Genomic DNA, 19826 nt, shown 5'->3' on the forward strand with positions numbered 1-19826 from the left:
TGTTATTGATGAGCAACTTTCAGTGTCTGATGTGCTTTCCCAGGAGTTTTTGTCAAATTTGCATTTGCCCATCTCTACATAGGCCTTTGCTGAGCTGGAATGTCTTCAACAGTTGACTCATGATTATTCTTGCTCTGCAACTCATGACGCATGGATTTGGCCTTTTCATAAGGGTTGTTTCAGACCCAAATCCTTCTATGTGTATGAGCATCAGCATATTGTTGTTGATCCAATCTTCCAATGGATTTGGAAATCTTCATGTACATTGAAAATCAAAATGTTTGGTTGGTTACTGCTGAGAGATCGTTTAAACACCAGAGACATACTACTCAGAAGGCATTGGCATGTGGAAGATCATACTTGCGTCCTATGTCCATATCTGATCCATGAAGATCGTGCACATCTGTTCTTCTCTTGTAATTTTAGCATTAGAGTCTGGAATTACCTGCAGATTATCTGGGACCCACAGCCTGGGATGACAACTTACAACATGGCAGTAAAGGCTAGGAAGGATTTTGGGCATTCTTTCTTCACTGAAGTGGTCTTTACAACAGCTTGGAACATTTGGATCTTGAGGAATGGCAAGGTTTTCAAGAATGAGACACCTTCTTTCAGAGCTTGGAGGCATAACTTCATTCATGACATAACCCTTCTTTCTCATAGGATAAAATGTAAATACAAGGATAGTCTTCTAACTTGGATCTCTAGCCTTCCTTAGGTAGTGTTTTTCTTTGCCCTGCTTGGGTTGTAACTTTGTAAGTATCTCTGTCTTCCTCTTTTCTCTTCTTGTATGGACTTGTAATAGGACTATGTTCTTTGTTGTTTTCAATAAAGAGCTGTGAGGCTGTTGCCTTGCAGTACATATTCAAAAAAAGATAAATGTTTATTATTCATGCTAGAATTGTATTAACTAGAAACTTAGTACATGTGTGAATACATAGGCAAACAAAGTGTCACTAGTATGCCTCTACTTGACTAGCTAGTTAATCAAAGATGGTTAAGTTTCCTAGCCATGGACATGTGTTGTCATTTGATGAACGAGATCACATCATTAGAGAATGATGTGATGGACTAGACCCATTTGTTAGCATAGCACTATGATCGTTTAGTTTATTGCTATTGCTTTCTTCATGACTTATACATGTTCCTGTGACTATGAGATTATGCAACTCCCGAATACCAGAGGAACACCTTGTGTGCTATCAAACGTCACAACGTAACTGGGTGATTATAAAGATGCTCTACAGGTGTCTCTGATGGTGTTTGTTGAGTTGGAATAGATCGAGATTAGGATTTGTCACTCCGTGTATCGGAGAGGTATCTCTGGGCCCTCTCGGTAATGCACATCACTATAAGCCTTGCAAGCAATATGACTAATGAATTAGTTGCGGGATGATGCATTACGAAACGAGTAAAGAGACTTTCTGGTAACGAGATTGAACTAGGTATGATGATACCGACGAACGAATATCGGGCAAGTAACATACCGATGACAAAGGGAACAACGTATGTTGTTATGCGGCTTGACTGATAAAGATCTTCATAGAATATATAGAAACCAATATGAGCATCCAGGTTCCGCTATTGGTTATTGATCGGAGATGAGTCTCGGTCATGTCTACATAGTTCTTGAACCCATAGGGTCCGCACGCTTAACGTTCGATGACGATCGGTATTATGAGTTTATGTGTTTTGATGTACCGAAGGTAGTTCGGAGTCCCGGATATGATCACATACATGACGAGGAGTCTCGAAATGGTCGAGACACAAAGATTGATATATTAGATGGCTATATTCGGACACCGGAAGTGTTCCGGGTGGTTTCGGATAAAACCGGAGTGCCGGAGGGTTATTAGAACCCCTCGGGGAACTAATGGGCCTAGATGGGCCTTAGTGGAGAGAGAGAGAGAGGGGCGGCCAGGGCAGGCGCCCCCTCCCCCTTGCATTGAGTCCAAATTGGACTAGGGGGGCGGCGCCCCCCTTTTCCTTCCCCTCTCCCATTCCTTCCTTCCCCCTCCTAGTAGGACTAGGAAAGGATGAATCCTACTCCTACTAGGAGGACAATTCCTCCCCTCCTTGGGTGCCCCAAGGGCCGAACGACCTCCCCCTTGCTCCTTTATATACAGGGGCAGGGGCACCCTAGAACACACAAGTTGATCTCTTAGCCGTGTGTGGTGCCCCCCTCCACATATTTCCACCTCGGTCATATCGTTGTAGTGCTTAGGCGAAGCCCTGCGTCGGTAACTTCATCATCACCGTCATCACGTCATCGTGCTTACGAAGCTCTTCCCCGACACTCAGCTGGATCTAGAGTTTGTGGGACGTCAGCGAGCTGAACGTGTGCGGATCACGGAGGGGCCGTACCTTCGGTGCTAGGATCGGTCGAATCATGAAGACGTGCGACTACATCAACCGTGTTGTCATAACGCTTCCGCTTACGGTCTACGAGGGTACATTTTTTTAGAACTGATGACAGTGAGATTCTCTCACTACCTTTTATATTAATAAGATAAAGTTAGGGGGGTTAGAGTATCCAGCACTATACAAATTACATGAAGGGTGAGGGGGGTGGTGGGTGAGATAAGTAATCTAACAAAACAGAAGAAGAAATCAAAGCAAGTTGACTATAGAAAGAATGTAGGGGCCCTGCTCCTGCTTTGATCGATGAACCAACATGGCAAAGTCCTGCTTGAATCTGTTCCTCAAAGGACGATTGAATCCCTCTGAAGTGTTTATCATTCCTCTCCTTCTAGATCCCCCAGGCAGCAACTGCAAAAACTTCTAAAAACATCAGCCTTGCCCATCTGTCCTTGCCCTCGTGCATCATTCTGACCCAGTCAGTGTCATTTGGCCATTGTATCCCCAATGCATCCCAGGATCTCTGACTGAAAGGGCAAGTGAAGAAGAGGTGAACAATGTCTTCCTCAGGCGGGTTGTGGCAGAGTAGGCAGGTATAGTCATCATTTTGGACTCTGAAATGCCTTCTCCGAAGCATATTTCTGGTGTTCAACCTGTCAGCCAACAGCAGCCACAAGAATACCTTCCATTGCATTGTACATTTGGTTTTCCATATCCAGCCAAAAATCTCATCAACTTGTATCTGGCTAAAACAGTGTGCATAGTATTTTGAGGATCGAAATTCACCACCTCCCCAAACACAAGACCACACATCCTTGTCATCAATCATTGAGGTCTCCAGGGTTTCTGACTGCAGTCCAGCAACCTCATTCCTAGCCTCCAAAGATAGAGGCAGGTGGAACACATCTCCCAATCTCTCAGAGGACAGGAGTTGCCTCACAGATATGTCTGGTTCCTTAGCAAAGGAAAAAGCTCTCGGATATCCGTCTTGAAAAATCTCAGTATTCCAATTATCTTTCCAAAACAGGATCGTGTCCCTAGCCAAAACCTCTGATTTGGTGACCCCTCTGTATATATCAGATAGTTGCATGAGATCTCTCCACCAAAAGGATCCACATGGGTCAGAAGCATGCGGTACTTTGCCCACATAGTAGGTATCCCAAACCAACTGTACCCAAGGAACATCATATTTGTTGTAGAACTTATGAAGCTGTTTCAACAATAGCCCTTGGTTTTGCGTTTTAAGATCAATGATCCCCAGCCCTCCCTTGTTTTTGGGTTTGCACACCATATCCCAAGCTGCCAGCGAGCTGCCCTTAACCCCATCGTCTGACTTTCTCACCCAAAGACATGATCTGCGCAGTTTATCAAGGTGCTCAATTATCTTTGGGTTTATCTTGATGGAGCACATGGCATAGATAGCCAAGGAGGTGACCACAGAATTGAGCAACGTTAACTTGGAGCCATAGTCCAAAAGCAAGGTTGCAGCAGGTACCTTCCTCTAAACCGAGGTGACCAGCGGCATCAGGTCAGTCACACTCGGGCGCGTGGTGCCCATGGGCAGGCCCAAGTACGTAAACGGCATGTTGCCAATAGAGCAGCCAAAAATGGCTGCAATTTCCTCCGCCAGCACCGGATCAGAATTGATGGGAACCAAAGTCGACTTGTGAAAGTTGATCTTTAGGCCCACCGACTTCGCGTAGTCAACCAATATATATTTCAATACTTGCGCTTGCGAGATACAAGCAGGGAACACGGCAATCATGTCGTCTGCATACTGAATTACCGGATAGTTACTGTCAGAAGTGGGCAGGGCTAACTGCAGCAAACCAGACCGACTGGCATCATTGATCGCTGATTGTAATAGGTCCGCTGTGAGAACAAAGATCACCGGCGACAATGCATCTCCCTGCCGGACCCCACAAAGGCAATCAAACTGTTTCCCTGGGGTTCTATTAAGCAACAACGAGGATCTTCCGGGGGAAAAGATACATTTGATCCACCCCAACCACTTCTCATTGAATCCCATATGTTACATGATCTCAATCATCGGTTCATGCTGGATGGTGTCAAAAGCCTTCGCGAAGTCGAGTTTCACGATACAACAGGCTCTCCCCGATGCTTGGCATTGGTGAATGTATTCAAACGCCTAGGCCAGGCAGTCCTGGATCGATCTCCCTTTCAGGAAACCGTATTGATTCCGATGAATGATCTTGAGCACAAGTTTCTGCAAACGGTTAGCCAACAACTTAGTTATCAGTTTCAGACAACAATTGTGTAACGTGATGGGCCTGAAGTCATTAGCAGTCTCCGGCGACTGGGATTTTGGGATGAGAGTTATAAAACCCGAGTTTAGGCTCTAGAGATCAATGACACCATCATAGAAATCATTGCATAGCCGATAGAAATCGTCTTTGATAATGTGCCAACATGATTTCAAAAAACAGCCATTGAAACCATCAGGGCCAGGCGCTCTATCCGATGGCATCTCTCTAACGACTCTGTCAATCTCATCATGTGTGAATGGTGTGGTTAGCTCCTCTAGACCCTCCACCTTTTAAATGATTCTAGACAGATCAAACTTCATTTCGTACTCACCTTTCTTGCCCAATCTCTCCATGTAAGTGTCAAACAACTCTTTTGCTTTACCCAGGTGATCAGTTACTACCGTGCCATCCTGAAGCTTCAGTGAAGCTATGGAATTTTTACGATATATTTCAGATGCAGTAGAGTGAAAGAATTTGGTGTTATCACCTCCACAGGTAAACCATCAGACCGTGTACCTCTTTTCCCAATATTCTCATTTGTATCCAAGGAGGGTAACTAGGTGATTTTTGAGAATCACCCTGAAGTTAGCTTCCGGTACTGTGAGGGGTCTTTTGTCTTTGATATTATCAAGTTCCAGAAGGGCCCAGTTGGAATTATCAATACACAGATTCAGAAGAGAAATCTGTTTACTCCAACGTTTAAGAGCATATCTTAAGTTCTTAAATTTCTTGCACAAAAGTTGAGCCGAGTTTGGTGCATAGCAGTGTTTCTCCCAGGTGGACTGCACCAACTCAAAGAATCCTAGGTGAGATATCCAGAAGTTTTCAAACCTAAACACCTTACTCTTAGGGACAGAGGTTTCAATCGAAATCATACAAGGAGTATGATCAGACACTGGTTTGGGAAGGGGACCCACTGTGGTGTTTGGATAGTTTGAAGTCCAGTTGGACGAGGTGAAGAACCAGTCAATTTGTTCGAGCAGTGGATCTGTCTGCATATTGCTCCATGTGTACTGTCTACCCTTAATCGGTAACTCAACCAGAGCCTGAGAATGAATGAAATCATTAAAAGTAAGCATGTCATTAACTCCCCCAGCTTATTGCGATTATCGGCGCTCTAATGTAGTTGAAATCCCCACAGATTAACCAGTCCTCATCATCAGGTATATCCAGATCAAACATCCATGATGTGAAAGCAGTTCTACCTGACCCAACGCAAGGCCCATAAACATTAACGAGTTTCCAAGACTTGGCTGTTTGCAATGAAGTAAACTGAATGCCCAAAGGAAAAGATTCGGAACAAAACATACTGCCAGAGAATACAGAGTTGTCCCATAACACAATTAAACCACTAGAAGCCCCCTGTCGGGTGGTTGGTGCGACATATGCCAACGGGTGGCTTATCATTGTGGGAGCCAATAAAACATCGCCGGTGCCTGGAAACGGGATAAGGCGAAGACATGCACGCCGGCGGATCTTACCCAGCTTCAGGGCTCTCCGTGGAGATAACAGCCCTACTGCTGCTCTGCGGGGTCTCCGCATGGTCACTAGATCAACAAACAGCTACAAGAGGCTCCTTGAGTTGTTCGGTGAAGGATGAAGAAGGGCAAGGCTAGCCCATTCTTCCTCTCAGTGTGGTGTCTAAAACTACTTGAAAAAGCCTCCTCTGCATGGGTGCCCTGGGGGGTTTATTTTGGCCTACGCCCCAGGGGTACAATTGTAATCGGGCTGGGCGCAGGCCCCAGCCGTCTGTGTCTATGCCGGCCGGCTTCTTCGCCGACCAATGGGCCTGCCGACTGGTGGACCCCGCCGACTGCCGGCCTTCTGGTCAACAGGCCGGTCCCACCGCTCGGGGGTCTTGTCGGTGGCTGGTTACTGTTGCCTCGCCTCTGGCGACGAGGGCTTCGTCGAGGTAAGCATGGCTACAGTGCCGCCGCCGGGCGGCTTATTGCTGTAGCCTTACCTCGTCTTATCTCCTTAATGGGGCGCCCCCTTCGAGGTGTGAACTAGTCGGCTATTGGGAGACGGCTACACGCCAGGCCGACTGGGGAAGGCCTGGCCGCCTTTAGGCGTCTCCCTGGCTGAGAGGGCCCGTCACCCACGGTCGTACTGACAGCTCGTCATGGGTGATGTCATGGTCAACATGGCAACAGTGTCGCGCCGAACGGGTGATGGCTGCCCCGTACGGCGCACTGTGGCCATGCACATCCCGGGATTCGGGGGTGGCAGGTTTCCCTGTAGCCACGCCCCGTCTCATCGCCGTTATGTGGGTGCAGACTCTGAGGGCACGATCTTGGCCGCCTGTTGGGGGAGTCGGCTTCTTGGAGTCGGCCTTCTTGCGGCCGGATTCTTGGAGACGGCCCTCTCGTGGTTTCCTTCACGAGGATTTCAGGGCTGGGCCGCCTTTGTGCAGCCGGCCAGAGAAGTAGCCAGCCGGGGGAAGGCGGCCCCATGTCTTGGATGTTTGAAGACTTGATCGGCCTATAATTTTTCTGAAGAGCCAGGGGGAGCCGGCTAGGCTACCCGTGGTCATTTACTCCGACAGTAGTCCCCGAAGCTGGTTGGGCTCCGAGGCAGAAAAAGACGAGAAGCTCAGTCAGCTTCCTATCTTTGAGGAGCCGGAGACTGGGAGCCGGCTTTGATTAGGTGCGCTGTCTTCGTGAAAGTTTCGAAGCTTGAAGGCGGGAACCAGTCGGCGCGAGAGTCAGGCTGCGAGCTGACCGCTCGCCGCCTGCGCGCCACGTGGCACCCTACGGCTGGAAGGGCCTGCCAGCCCACGCGCGCGACGGGACGTTGCCGCAGTCCGAGGCCCGCCACTACAGGGCCTCGGCCTGCGCATGGATCTTCTGCGGCCCGGATGGACCGCGCGCCTCCCAGCGGCGGTTACCGCACGCCGTGAAGGCGTAATAATCGCGGGGCGTGGGGGAGTGGGCGCAGTTAATCCCACGTCCCCCCACGCCCTGCCTCCTCGGCTTCGCCGCACAAGGCTATAAGTAGGGGGAGAGGAGGGAGCGCCAAACGCTCGCACGCTCGCCCTCGCTCTGCCCCTTCCCTCTTCTTCTTCCTTCTCTCCGTCGCCACAGCTACCCGCCGCCGCTCGGCTTTCCCGCCAATCTTCTTGGCTCGCTGTTGCTTCGTCGAGGCAGGGTCGCATGTCTCTCCACCGCCGCACCTTTCCCGTTGCCGCGCCGTCCCCATGGCGCTGTAGAGCTCCTGGGATGGCTCCAACGTCCATGACGACCACGTCGACTTCCTCCGCCGGACGCGGCGGCTGCAAGGCACGGACTACGTGCGGGTCCATCTTGCGCCGGAGAGGGAGATCTCGCCGGCACCGGAGGAGGGCGAGCAGGTAGTTATCCGCTCGCACTGCCTGCGCGGCTTCGGCCTGCCGGCGAGCGGGTTCTTCCGCTCCTTCCTCGAGTTTTATCATCTCCAGCCGCATCACCTTAATCCAAATTCGGTGATGCTGCTGTCGGCCTTCATCGCCCTGTGCGAGGGCTTTCTCGGTGTCCTCCCCACCCTCGAACTCTGGGGGGAATTCTTCCAGTGCAAGCTCGGCACTGTCGTCGCGGGCGTGCCCGCCCCATGCGGCGCCTTCATCACCATGCGGAGGACGAGCGACAAAAATCCGTTTCCGCCCATCCCGCTGATCCAGTCGGTGAAGCTTTGGCAGAAATCTTACTTCTACGCGAAGAACATCGCTCCGCAAGGCGACTTTGTCAATCTGCCGGATTACATAGCCGGCCCGCCGGCTGGGAGGCAGCCCTCATGGTCCTTCCAGGCCAGGTCGCTGTCTCAGGGTGGGGCCGCCTCCTTTGCACGGCTCCGGGTGATGATCCAGTCAGAGGGTCTGACTGGGGCCGGCCTGGTGGCCGCCTTCGTGGAGCGCCGGGTGCTCCCGCTCCAGGGCCGTCCTCACATGATTTGTCAGATGAGCGACCGCTTCGACCCGTGCCGGCTAAGCACGAAGTAGATGCCTCACGCCGAGGTGTCTTACATGGTGAACTATATTGCCAACTGCAAGCTCACCGAAGAGTGGCAGTATGGCAAGGAGCCGTACTCTCGCGCCAATCCTCCGCCTATGGTAAGTTTCTCTTCCTTTCTTCTTTCCTTGTCGCCGGGCTCATGATGGCCGACTCCTGGCCAGTCGGCTTGTTTTTGGCAGAATCCCATGCTTCCGCCGACCACCGGGGCTACGGGGGTGGAACGCCAGTTCCTCCCCGACCGCACGATGGACGACGTTGACGACCCGGACCTGGGGGCGGCCGCCATGGAAGATGACGTCGCAGGGGAAGGCGGCGAGGCAGGCGGCTCTGGGCTCGGGGCCGGCTTCGAGGACTGGCTGGATGATGACGAGGCCGAAGTCATTCCGCGCCGCTGACCGGCGCCCGATCATCAAGGTGCAGGCCCATCTGCCGCGCCGGCTGCTCATGGTGGCGCGCTGAAACGCCCGGCTGCGTCGACCCACTTCGGCAGTCGGCCCAAGAAGCCCAAGAGTACCGCGGCGGCGACCAAGCGAGATGAAGCGGCCGCGAAGGCAGCCCGCTTCCGCAAGGTGGTGAAGCAGCCGCAGGCGGTATCAGCGTAAGTGTCGTTTTTCTTACGCCTTTCTTTTTCTTCTTCGGTTGATATTCTTCTAAGCCTTCTTCTTGACTTATCAAAACAGGGCCCCACTTTCTCTCGAACGGGCCCCTGCCACCTCCATAGTCGGACCCATGGGAGGGTCCTCAAGCTCCCGCCGTGTGGATCCCCGTGCCGATCTCCTAGAGGCGACGGAGCGAAACGCGCGGGAGGCGCGGGAGGAGTGGGAGGCGGAGGAGCGGAGGGCGGCTCGGGAGGCGGAGGAGGAGTCGGCGGAAGCGCGAGCTGGCGCGGCTGCCAAGGCCCAGGCGGAGGCCGCGGCCGCGGAGGAGGCGGAGGCCCTGCAGAACCAGCCTCCGCAGCTCGTCATCCCCCTCCGTGTTGCGGCTCCCGACATCCCAGTGCCCCCGACGGAGGAGGCCGACCGTGGCTAACCGGTGATGGAGAGGGAGGCGGCGTCATCGCCGCCGACTGGAACAGGCCAAGGAGGCCGGCCCCATGCGCCGCTCATGGAGCCGGCTGGAGGCGAGCCGACTGTGGGGACGGATCTTGTGGTCTCGTCATCGTCTCGTCGGCGCGCGGGGAAGGCGACTTCGGCGCCGGATCCGCAAAAAACTGCGGGCGCCAACTCGTCGGCCCAGGACCTAGAAGCGGCCAGCGATAGCTCGTCCGGGTGGACGCCAGGCGGCGGGACGGCCGTGCTGAACGTGGCGGCGCATGACGTCCGGAACCGGCTTCAGGCCCAAGCTACCGCGCTGAAGTAGTATACTCAAGAATTTTTCACGACGCGCACGGTGATCCGGGTGAGTCCTCCCGCTTTTCGTTGATTGCTCCTGATTTCTTCCGTGGGGGCGCATCAGCGCACCCACTGGGTGTAGTCCCTGAGTTCTGAGTCGGCTGCTGAGCATGCGACTTGGAACTTCTTGGTAGACTTCGATTGCCGTCTTGTTCTTACTCGTATCTCTTATCTTATCTGCAGGAGTATTATAATCTCCACGCAGCTGCCTTCAACTCCCAGGCCCAGGAGTTGAGTCAGAAAGCCACCGATCTGACCGAGAGCTGGAGTAAGTGCTTCATCTTTTGTCTCAAGTGGGGGCGCGTTAGTGCACCCACTGGGTGTAGTCCCCGAGATTCAGGCCGACTGCTGAGCAGTCGGGTTGGATCTTTTCCTGACGACTTCTTTCTTCATATCTGTAGGGGCCAATGCTGACTTGAGGAGCCAGCTAATCAGAGCCCAGACCGCCCTTCGCGCCAAGGAGTTCGATGCGCCGCCCTGGTTCAGGAGCGCGATCGACTGGCCAAAAAACTGGCCGACCAGGAAGAGAGCCACAAGGCGGCCCTAAAGGTGGCGCAGGACAGCGAGGCCGCCCTCAAAGCCGAATATGAAACCGAGGCGGTGAACTGGGCCGAGGCAAGACAGGCGCTGAGCCAAGGCTACAGCCGGGTGGAAGACTTAATCGACGGTAGGCCACCTTCTTCTTCGTTTCTTTGCCTGCCTCCTCCCGTCTGACTTGTCTTTTGATTTTGAACTACTGCTTTCTTCTTTGAGTAGATTACTTTCCCAGTTACTCCGTTGCCGCTACCCAAGCCATCGAGGCCCACCGCGACGCGCGACGGTAGGCAGGGGTCGAGATCGCGCCGGGCACCGGCCGGTCACTTGAGGAGCAGCTTCTGGCGATTCAAGCCCACCTGCAGCCGGCTCACCGCCTGCTCCGCCGGCTTCAGCGCACCGGGGCGCAAGTGCTGGCGGCCTTCTGGCCTGGCGAGGTGATTCCGCGCACCCCAAGTCAGACTGCCGACTGGCTGGAGGTTGCAGTCGGCCGCTTCGAGGCTTGGAAGGCGTCGGCGGCCCGGTCCGGTGCCCGGCGGGCGCTGGAGTTCGTCCGAGCTTGATATCCTGGGCTGACCTTGGACCAGCTGAGCACCTGGCAGCAGGAGGCCGACGAGGAGCTGGAGTCGGTGCGGCCGGCTATCGTCCAGCGCATCTCGGCGATCGCCGAGTACATCGACACCAGTGCATTTGCCCCTGAGGTGGATGATGCCGGCGTCGCTCAGCCGGAGGAGTGGTTCGGGCTGAACCCGGCAGAAGGTGAGGACTCGGTGGAGGAGATTTCTTCCAGCGATGAGGGCGAAGGGGAAGAGGGAGAGGATGGTGAAGACGTGCCAGACAGCGAAGCGACCAGCCCGCCTCAGCCTGATCGTGCGTCCAGCAACGAGGCGCGCGCAAGCGCACCGCCTGCAAGAGGTGATGATCATGCCGAGGCTCGCCAGCCGGCCACTCCTCCAGCCGGCACTGCCATCTCCACCGACCTGCCCGACTCGCCCGTCGCTCCCTTGGCCTGATCCGCCGTCCTTGCTTTTCCTGCTCGTTACTCTTTTGAACAACTTTTATTAAATTTGCGCAGTTCCACCCACTGGGGGTGTATTCGAACTATGTTGAATGTTGGCCTTTTGAAGGCCTTTTGTGTAAATATAATCTTGCATGTGTTTGGCTTCCGTTCTTGTTTGCTTTTCATCTTTTTGGCTTTTTCCCTTTGCCGCCTTCCCTTGGTCGCCGCCTTCCCACCCGGACAGCTGCTCTGCAGTCTGTGGCTGGGGAAGGACTTGGTTGTTTTGGGAAGACAAGTACTCGAGCTTTCTTGGATTGCAGCAAGGTGAACGGGAAGCCGGCCAGCCGGCTGCTCTGGTAGCCGGTTGGCGGGGTCGGGAGGCCGGCTCGCGTTATATAAGTTCGTTAGTCTTTAGCTGTGTTACTTGTCTGACTGCAGGCATGATGTCTACTACACAACCTTCTTCTTATAGACGTTGTTGGGCCTGCAAGTGCACAGGTTTGTAGGACAGTAGCAAATTTCCATCAAGTGGATGACCTAAGGTTTATCAATCCGTAGGAGGCGTAGGATGAAGATGGTCTCTCTCAAGCAACCCTGCAACCAAATAACTAAGAGTCTCTTGTGTCCCCAACACACCCAATACAATGGTAAATTGTATAGGTGCACTAGTTCAGCGAAGAGATGGTGATACAAGTGCAATATGGATAGTAGATATGAGTATTTGTAATCTGAAATAATAAAAACAGCAAGGTAGCAAGTGATAAAAGTGAGCGTAAACGGTATTGCAATGATAGGAAATAAGGCCTAGGGTTCATACTTTCGCTAGTGTAAGTTCCCTCAACAATACTAACATAATTGGATCATAAAACTATCCCTCAACATGCAACAAAGAGTCACTCCAAAGTCACTAATAGCGAGAACGAACGAAGAGATTATGGTAGGGTACAAAACCACCTCAAAGTTATTCTTTCCAATCAATCCGTTGGGCTATTCCTATAGGTGTCACAAACAGCCCTAGAGTTCGTACTAGAATAACACCTTAAGACACAAATCAATCAAAACCCTAATGTCACCTAGATACTCCAATGTCAACTCAAGTATCCGTGGGTATGATTATACGATATGCATCACACAATCTCAGATTCATCTATTCAACCAACACAAAGGACCTCAAAGAGTGCCCCAAAGTTCCTACCGGAGAATCATGACGAAAACATGTGCCAACCCCTATGCATAGGTTCGTGGGCGGAACCCGCAAGTTGATCACCAAAACATACATCAAGTGAATCACGTGGTATCCCATTGTCACCACAGATACGCATGACAAGACATACATCAAGTGTTCTCAAATCTTTAAAGACTCAATCCGATAAGATTACTTCAAAGGGGAAACTCAATTCATTACAAGAGAGAAGTGGGGGAGGAGAAACATAAGATCCAACTATAATAGCAAAGCTCGCGATACATCAAGATCGTGCCAAATCAAGAACACGAGAGAGAGAGAGAGATCAAACACATAGCTACTGGTACATACCCTCAGCCCCGAGGGAGAACTACTCCCTCCTCGTCATGGAGAGCACCGGGATGATGAAGATGGCCACCGGTGAGGGTTCCCCCCTCCGGCAGGGTGCCGGAACAGGGTCTCGATTGGTTTTTGGTGGCTATGGAGGCTTCTGGCGGCGGAACTCCCGATCTATTGTGTGTTCTGGAAGTTTTAGGTCACGTGGGGTTATATAGGCGGAAGAAGCACATTAGGGGAGCCACGGGGGCCCCACGAGGCAGGGGGCGTGCCCCCCACCCTCGTGAGCACCTTGTTCCTTCCTTGACGTGAGCACCTTGTTTCCTTCCAAAAATAACTTCTCCAATTGATTTCGTTCCATTTCGACTCCGTCTAATATTCCTTTTCTTCAAAAACACTGAAATAGGCATAAAACAGCAAATCTGGGCTGGGCCTCCGGTTAATAGCTTAGTCCCAAAAGTAATATAAAAGTGGATAATAAAGCCCAATATTTCCTAAAACAGTAGATAATATAGCATGGAGCAATCAAAAATTATAGATATGTTGGAGACATATCAAGGCAGAACTTTGATATAACTCGAGGCGGCGAGTCCCCGGGTCGACTGGTCGAACCCGGTGCCAGACAAAAAAGCAAATGTAGTAATGTAATTGTAGGCATGATACTCATCTTTCATAGATAAAAGAGGGTAGTCCCCGAGTGCTCCTCGGGGGACCCTTTGTCTCGTACTTAGTACAAAAGGTAGCATGCTACGTACTTCTTTTTTAACTGTAAAATCTTCGGAGGAGATTGGCGTTCCATGGTCGTTCCGACTCCTTGCCGGAATCATCTCTCTTGCGTGCCTTCGGCTTCTGCGCGTCGATTAGGTAGTAGGAGTCGTTTCCTAAAGCTCTGCTGACGACGAAGGGGCCCTCCCAAGGGGCCGAGAGCTTGTGCTGGCCGGCTGTTCGTTGGATCAGCCGGAGCACAAGATCGCCCTCTTGGAAGGATCTTGGCTTGACCTTCCGGCTGTGGTAGCGGCGCAGACCCTTCTGATAGATGGCGGACCGGCTGAGGGCTAACAGCCGGCCTTCTTCCAGCATGTCGACGCCGTCTTCTCGTGCTTCCTTGGCCTCTGCCTCCGTGTACATGGTGACCCGAGGTGAGTCGAACTCGATGTCAGTTGGGATGACAGCGTCGGCACCATATACAAGGAAGAAAGGGATGAAGCCGGTTGACTTGTTTGGGGTAGTGCGCATACTCTAGAGGACGGCCAACAGCTCATCGAGCCAACAACCGGCCGAACGCTCCAGTGGCATGACCAGTCGGGGTTTGGTGCCGGAGAGGATGAGGCCGTTTGCTCGCTCGACCTGGCCGTTTGACTGCGGGTGGGCAACGGACGCTAGGTCCAGCCGGATGCCGTGTGTTGCATAGAAACGTGACAGTGCTCCCTTTGCAAAATTTGTACCATTGTCGGTGATGATGCTGTGCGGTATGCCGTACCGGGTTGTGATATCTGCGATGAACGTCACGGCAGTTGGCCCATTCAGCTTCTTGATCGTCTTTGCTTCAATCCACTTGGTAAACTTGTCCACAGCAACGAGCAGATGTGTCATGCCACCGCGTGCCGTCTTGAATGGGCCCACCATGTCCAGCCCCCAGACGGTAAAAGGCCAGGTGAGGGGGATGGTTTTGAGTGCAGAAGTCGGCAGGTGTTTCTTGGAACTGAAAACTTGGCACATTTGCAGTGTTTGACTAGTTCCTTGGCATCATCCAAAGCAGTCGGCCAGAAGAATCCATGGCGGGAGGCTTTGGAAACGAGTGATCTTGAGGCCGCGTGGTGGCCGCATTCACCTTGGTGGATGTCCTTGAGGATTGCTATGCCCTTCTCTGGCTCAACGCAGCGCCAGAAGACTCCAGTAACACTGCGCCTAACAAGCTCTCGGTTTACTATTGTGTATGCTCCGGCTCGGCGTTGGACTTGTCTTGCCGAGATCTCGTCAGTTGGCAACTCTCTGTTTACTAAGAAGTTGAGGATGGGTTGGGCCCATGATGGAGCGGTGACTTCTTCTGCTGTCAAAACTGCTACTGTGAGCAGGGCGGGTGGGTTGGGTGGTGAAGAGTTGGAGTCGGCCACCGTCTGTTGTGTCGATGCAGTTCCCGGGCCGGCTGCAGTAGCCCCCGGGCCGAGTTCCGAAGTTCCCTGGCCAGGTGCGGCTATGGCAGTCCCCGGGCCGCCTGTCGAGGTCCCCGAGCTGCCTTCCTGGTTCCCCAAGTCGGATCCGACTGCGTCGGGGTCAGGCGGCACGAAGATGGAATCAGATTCTGGAGACGACTTTATAGACGGCTTGAGGAGGCGGTGGAGAGAAACGTCGGCTGGTATAGCCTGTCGGGTGGAGCCTATTCGTGCCAGGGCATCTGCTTGCATGTTGTCGGCCCGTGGTACATGAAGGAACTCACATCCTTCAAAATATCCACTGATTTGCTGAACGAGGAAACGGTAGCTCGCCATGTTCGCGTCCTTGGCGTCCCAGTCGCCAGATGACTGTTGGACCACCAAATCCGAGTCGCCATAGCACAGGATCCGGCGGATGCCGAGCTCTTTGGCTAGGCGGAGCCCGTGTATGAGCGCCTCATACTCGGCCACATTGTTGGAGGTGGCAAAATGAATTTGCAATGTGTACTTGAGCTTGTCGCCCTTGGGAGAGGTGATGACGATGCCGGCTCCCAAGCCGGTGTGCATCTTGGACCCGTCGAAGTGCATCCACCAATGAGTGGAGTCGGGGGCCGGTGGTAGGTACTGGGTTTCGGCCCAGTCGACGAGGAAGTCAGCCAGTGCTTGGGACTTAATGGCGGTGCGGGGCTGGTAGAAGATCGTGTAGGGAGCTAGCTCAATGGCCCATTTTGCCACTCGGCCGGATGCATCCCGGCTGCCTATGATCTCGGCGAGTGGGGCAGTACATACGACCGTGATGGGGTGCTCTTGAAAGTAGGGCTTGAGCTTCTTGGCGGCGAAGTACACACCGTAGCACATCTTCTGGTAGTGTGGGTAGTTCTGCTTCGAGGCGGATAATACTTCGCTTAAATAATACACCGGCCTCTGGACTAGCTGAGCTCGGCCTTCTTCTGGGTGCTGGACCACGATAACCGTGCTGACCACACGGCTAGTGGCGGCAATGTAAAGGAGCATGGGCTCTTTCTCAGTCGGTGCCGCCAAGACAGGCGGCGTGGTCAGCATCTTCTTTAGCTCGTGGAAAGCTTGGTCCGCTTGGTCATTCCACTCGAAGTGAGTGGACTTCTTCATGAGTCGGTAGAGGGGGAGAGCTTTCTCTCCGAGCCGGCTGATGAAGCGGTTCAGGGAAGCCAAGCATTCGGTGAACTTCTGGACGTCTCGTAGCTTGGTGGGAATCTCCATTCTTTCTATGGCCTTGATCTTCATCGGGTTGCACTCGATGCCGCGTTCGGAGACCAGGAAGCCTAGAAGCTGGCCGGCTGGTACTCCGAACACGCATTTCTCGGGGTTGAGCTTGATCTGGAACCGGCGCAAGTTTTCAAATGTCTCTCTGAGGTCTTCCAGCAAGGTGCCGTGCTTCTCCGTCTTCACCACAATATCGTCTACATAGACGTGGGCATTTCTGCCGAGCTGCTTGAGGAAGCATTTCTGCATGCAACGCTGAAAAGTGGCACCGGCATTTCTCAAGCCGAATGTCATAGTCAGGTAGCAGAAAGCTCCGAATGGTGTGATGAAGGCGGTCTTCAGGCGGTCAGCTGGATCCAACTTTATCTGGTGGTAACCTGAGTAAGCATCCAAGAAGCTCAACAGCTCGCATCCGGCTATGGAGTCTATCACTTGATCAATCCTTGGCAAGGCGAAGGGATCTTTGGGGCATGCCTTGTTGAGGCTGGTGTAGTCTATACACATGCGCCACTTGTTATTTTTCTTCAGTACGAGGACCGGGTTGGCGAGCCATTCTAGAAAGAAAACTTCCATAATGAAGCCGGCTGCCAGAAGTCGGGCTATCTCTTCTCCTACAATCCTTCTCTTTTCTTCCGATAGTCGGCAGAGGGGCTGTTTGACTGGTTTTGCACCTTCTCGGACGTGTAGCTTGTGCTTGGCGAATTCCTTCGGAACACCCGGCATGTCCTTGGGGGACCATGCGAAGATGTCCTGATTCTCACGGAGGAAATCGGCGAGCTCGCCTTCCTATTTGCTTTCCAGGTTTGCCCCGATCGTGGCAAACCTTTCTGGGTGCTCCGGGTCCAGAGGTACCTTCTTTGTTTCTTTGGCCGGTTGGAATGAACCTTGGGCATCACACTGCTTGGGGTCGGGGGATAGGACCGACTGCTTGACGTCCATGGCCATGACTCGATCTAGTATCTTCTTTTCTTCAGCAATCACGAGGGACTCGGCCAGTCGGCTACTAGCTGCCGCACACTCGGAGGATTTCTTGTAGTCTCCGGCTATGTAGATGATGCCCTTGGAACTCGGTATCTTCATCTTGAGGTAGGCATAGTGGGGTACAACCATGAATTTGGCCAGAGCGGGTCGGCCAAGCAACGCATGGTAAGGGCTCTCCAGATCCACTACCTCAAACCATACCGCCTCTCGGCGGAAATGGTCCTTGTCCCCAAAGAGGATGTCTATCTTGATCTTGCCGATTGGGGAGCAGGACAGGCCGGGTATGATCCCATGGAACACAGTCCAACTAGGCATGAGCTACTTCGTCTTGATGCCCAGCTTTTCCATGGTGTCACGGTACAGTATGTTGATGCTGCTCCCACCATCTATCAGCACGCGGGAGAAACGGGGAGCTCGCCTTTCTGTTGCGAGGGTGGCGTCCAAAACCAATGCGTAAGAGCCTGGAGACGGCATCACCTCTGGGTGATCAGTCCGGCTCCAGCTGATAGGCCTCTCTGACCAGTGCATGAACTCGGGGTTGTTGGAGGCAACTGCGTTGACTTCTTGGTCCTGTCGGCGCCGGCTACGCCGATCTTCTGGTTGGCTTGTAACGACGACATAGGCGGCATGCTCGTCGGGGAACTCGTCTTGAACAGCCCCGACTGCTGGTCAAGCGGCCGGCTGTGATGGGGCCGGAGGCAGCTGGCCGGCAGGCGGCGGCGGCGCTATTCCCTCGCCCTTGGAGATCCGCGTGAGCCAGTGGCATTTCCGGGTCGTGTGGTTTGAAGGCTTCGCGCCGCTATGGAACTTGCAGGGGGCATCCAGTGCTTGCTCGTAGGAGAAAGCCGGCTGCCAAGCCGGCCTGCTGCCTTTCTGCTTCTTGGGCGTGGGCCGCCCTTCAGTTTGTTCGTCTTCGACTGTGGCCACCTGCCGACTGGTGGAAGGCGTCATGGGAGCCTTGTGCTTGTGGTCGTTGTGGTACGGGCGTCGGCTGGAGTCTCCGGCCGGCGTCTTGGGACTCGGAGCGAGCACCTTCCCAGAGGCGTCTACTCAGAGCTCGGTCTTCATCGAGGAATCGGCCGTGGCGTGTTTATCAGCTATGACTAGCAGCTCGTCGAGGGTAGTCGGCTCGTTGCAGAGGAGTCGGTGCTTGAGGAGGGTGCCTTCTTGGCACCCGATGGTGAAGTACTCTATAGCTTGAACCTCGTGCACCCCTTCGCAGGAATTGCGGAGCTCGGTCCAACGCGTGAGGTAGTCGCGAGTTGATTCATTGGGCCCTTGTACACACAAGGAGAGCTTTCGGGGCTTGGGAGCCCGCTTGTAGGTGCTGGTGAAGTTGCGGATGAAGGCTTCTATGAAGTCTAGCTAGTTGTTGACGCTGTAAGGCATGAGGCTATTGAGCCAGGTGCGCGCCGTGCCCTGGAGCATGAGGGGACATACTTCATGGCAACACGCCTGTTGCCGTTCGCGATGCTGACCGCGGTGGAGTAGTCGATCAACCAGTCCTTCGGCTTCATGGAGTCGTTGTACTTGGGCGTGTCTCTTGGGAGTGAGAACCCTTTTGGGGAAGGGCTCGTCGCGGATGCGGGGGCCGAAGCAAGGAGGGCCGACATCATCTTATTCTTCCAGAGCCAGGGATCATGCTAGGCGGTCGATCCGGTGGCGGGCGTCATTCTCGCCGACTCCTTCGCGGCGGCCCAGTTGGCCGCTGAGAGTCGGTTGCGTGACAGGCGGCGGAGTAGGATATCTCTTCCCACGAGGCGGAGGAGGGGGCGGATTGCCCCGCCATTCCACAGCTCGAGGGCGGCCTTCTGTGTCACGCTCGATGGATATTCGAGTCCGGCTGCGGCTGGCAGCCGGCTCCTTTTCTTTCCTTGCGCAGGTGTTGCCCGCAGTCGGTGTTCGGGACGTCGCATTGTGCTCTCGGCGCGGGGGAGGACTTTCGGCGCGGACACCGGCTTCATGCCGCTCTGTGGCCGCGTCGATGAGCTGCTGGATGTGTCTGGTCATGTAGGGGAGCTCGTCGGGCCCCAGTCCATTCAGCTCGTCTGCGGCCGCCTGGGCGGCGGGTAGGTTCTCGAGAGGCGTGGCATAGACTGGGCGGTCCGCTCCCAGCACGTCGGCGATGACCGCACCGCGTTTCTCGATGATGCCGGCGCGGCTCGGCCCGTCAGGAGGCGGTGTGTCGAAGGCGGCACGGTCGACTTCGCGCTGGTGAGCCTCGGCGAGGCGTCTCATGGTAGCTAGCTTCTGGCCCTCCGCAACGAGGGCGAGGCGGCGCGCCTCCAGTGCCTCGGCGTCGGCGTCGGCCGGGATGGGGGCGGACAAGTGGTGCAGCGCCGTCTGTAGTGCGTCGTGGGCATTTTCGCCAGAGGCAGCGCCGTGGCTGATGACC

The 19826-nt window shown here is 53.9% G+C and overlaps 1 pseudogene; it reads left to right on the forward strand.

The window, feature by feature from the left end:
• Positions 1 to 8598: 8598 nt before the first annotated feature.
• Positions 8599 to 11549, forward strand: LOC147984003 (uncharacterized; annotated as a pseudogene).
• The last annotated feature ends 8277 nt before the right edge of the window (positions 11550 to 19826 follow it).

Source organism: Triticum urartu, chromosome 2A, assembly GCF_056163025.1.
Source record: "Triticum urartu cultivar PI428250 chromosome 2A, HENAU_Tu73, whole genome shotgun sequence".
Lineage (NCBI taxonomy): Eukaryota > Viridiplantae > Streptophyta > Magnoliopsida > Poales > Poaceae > Triticum > Triticum urartu.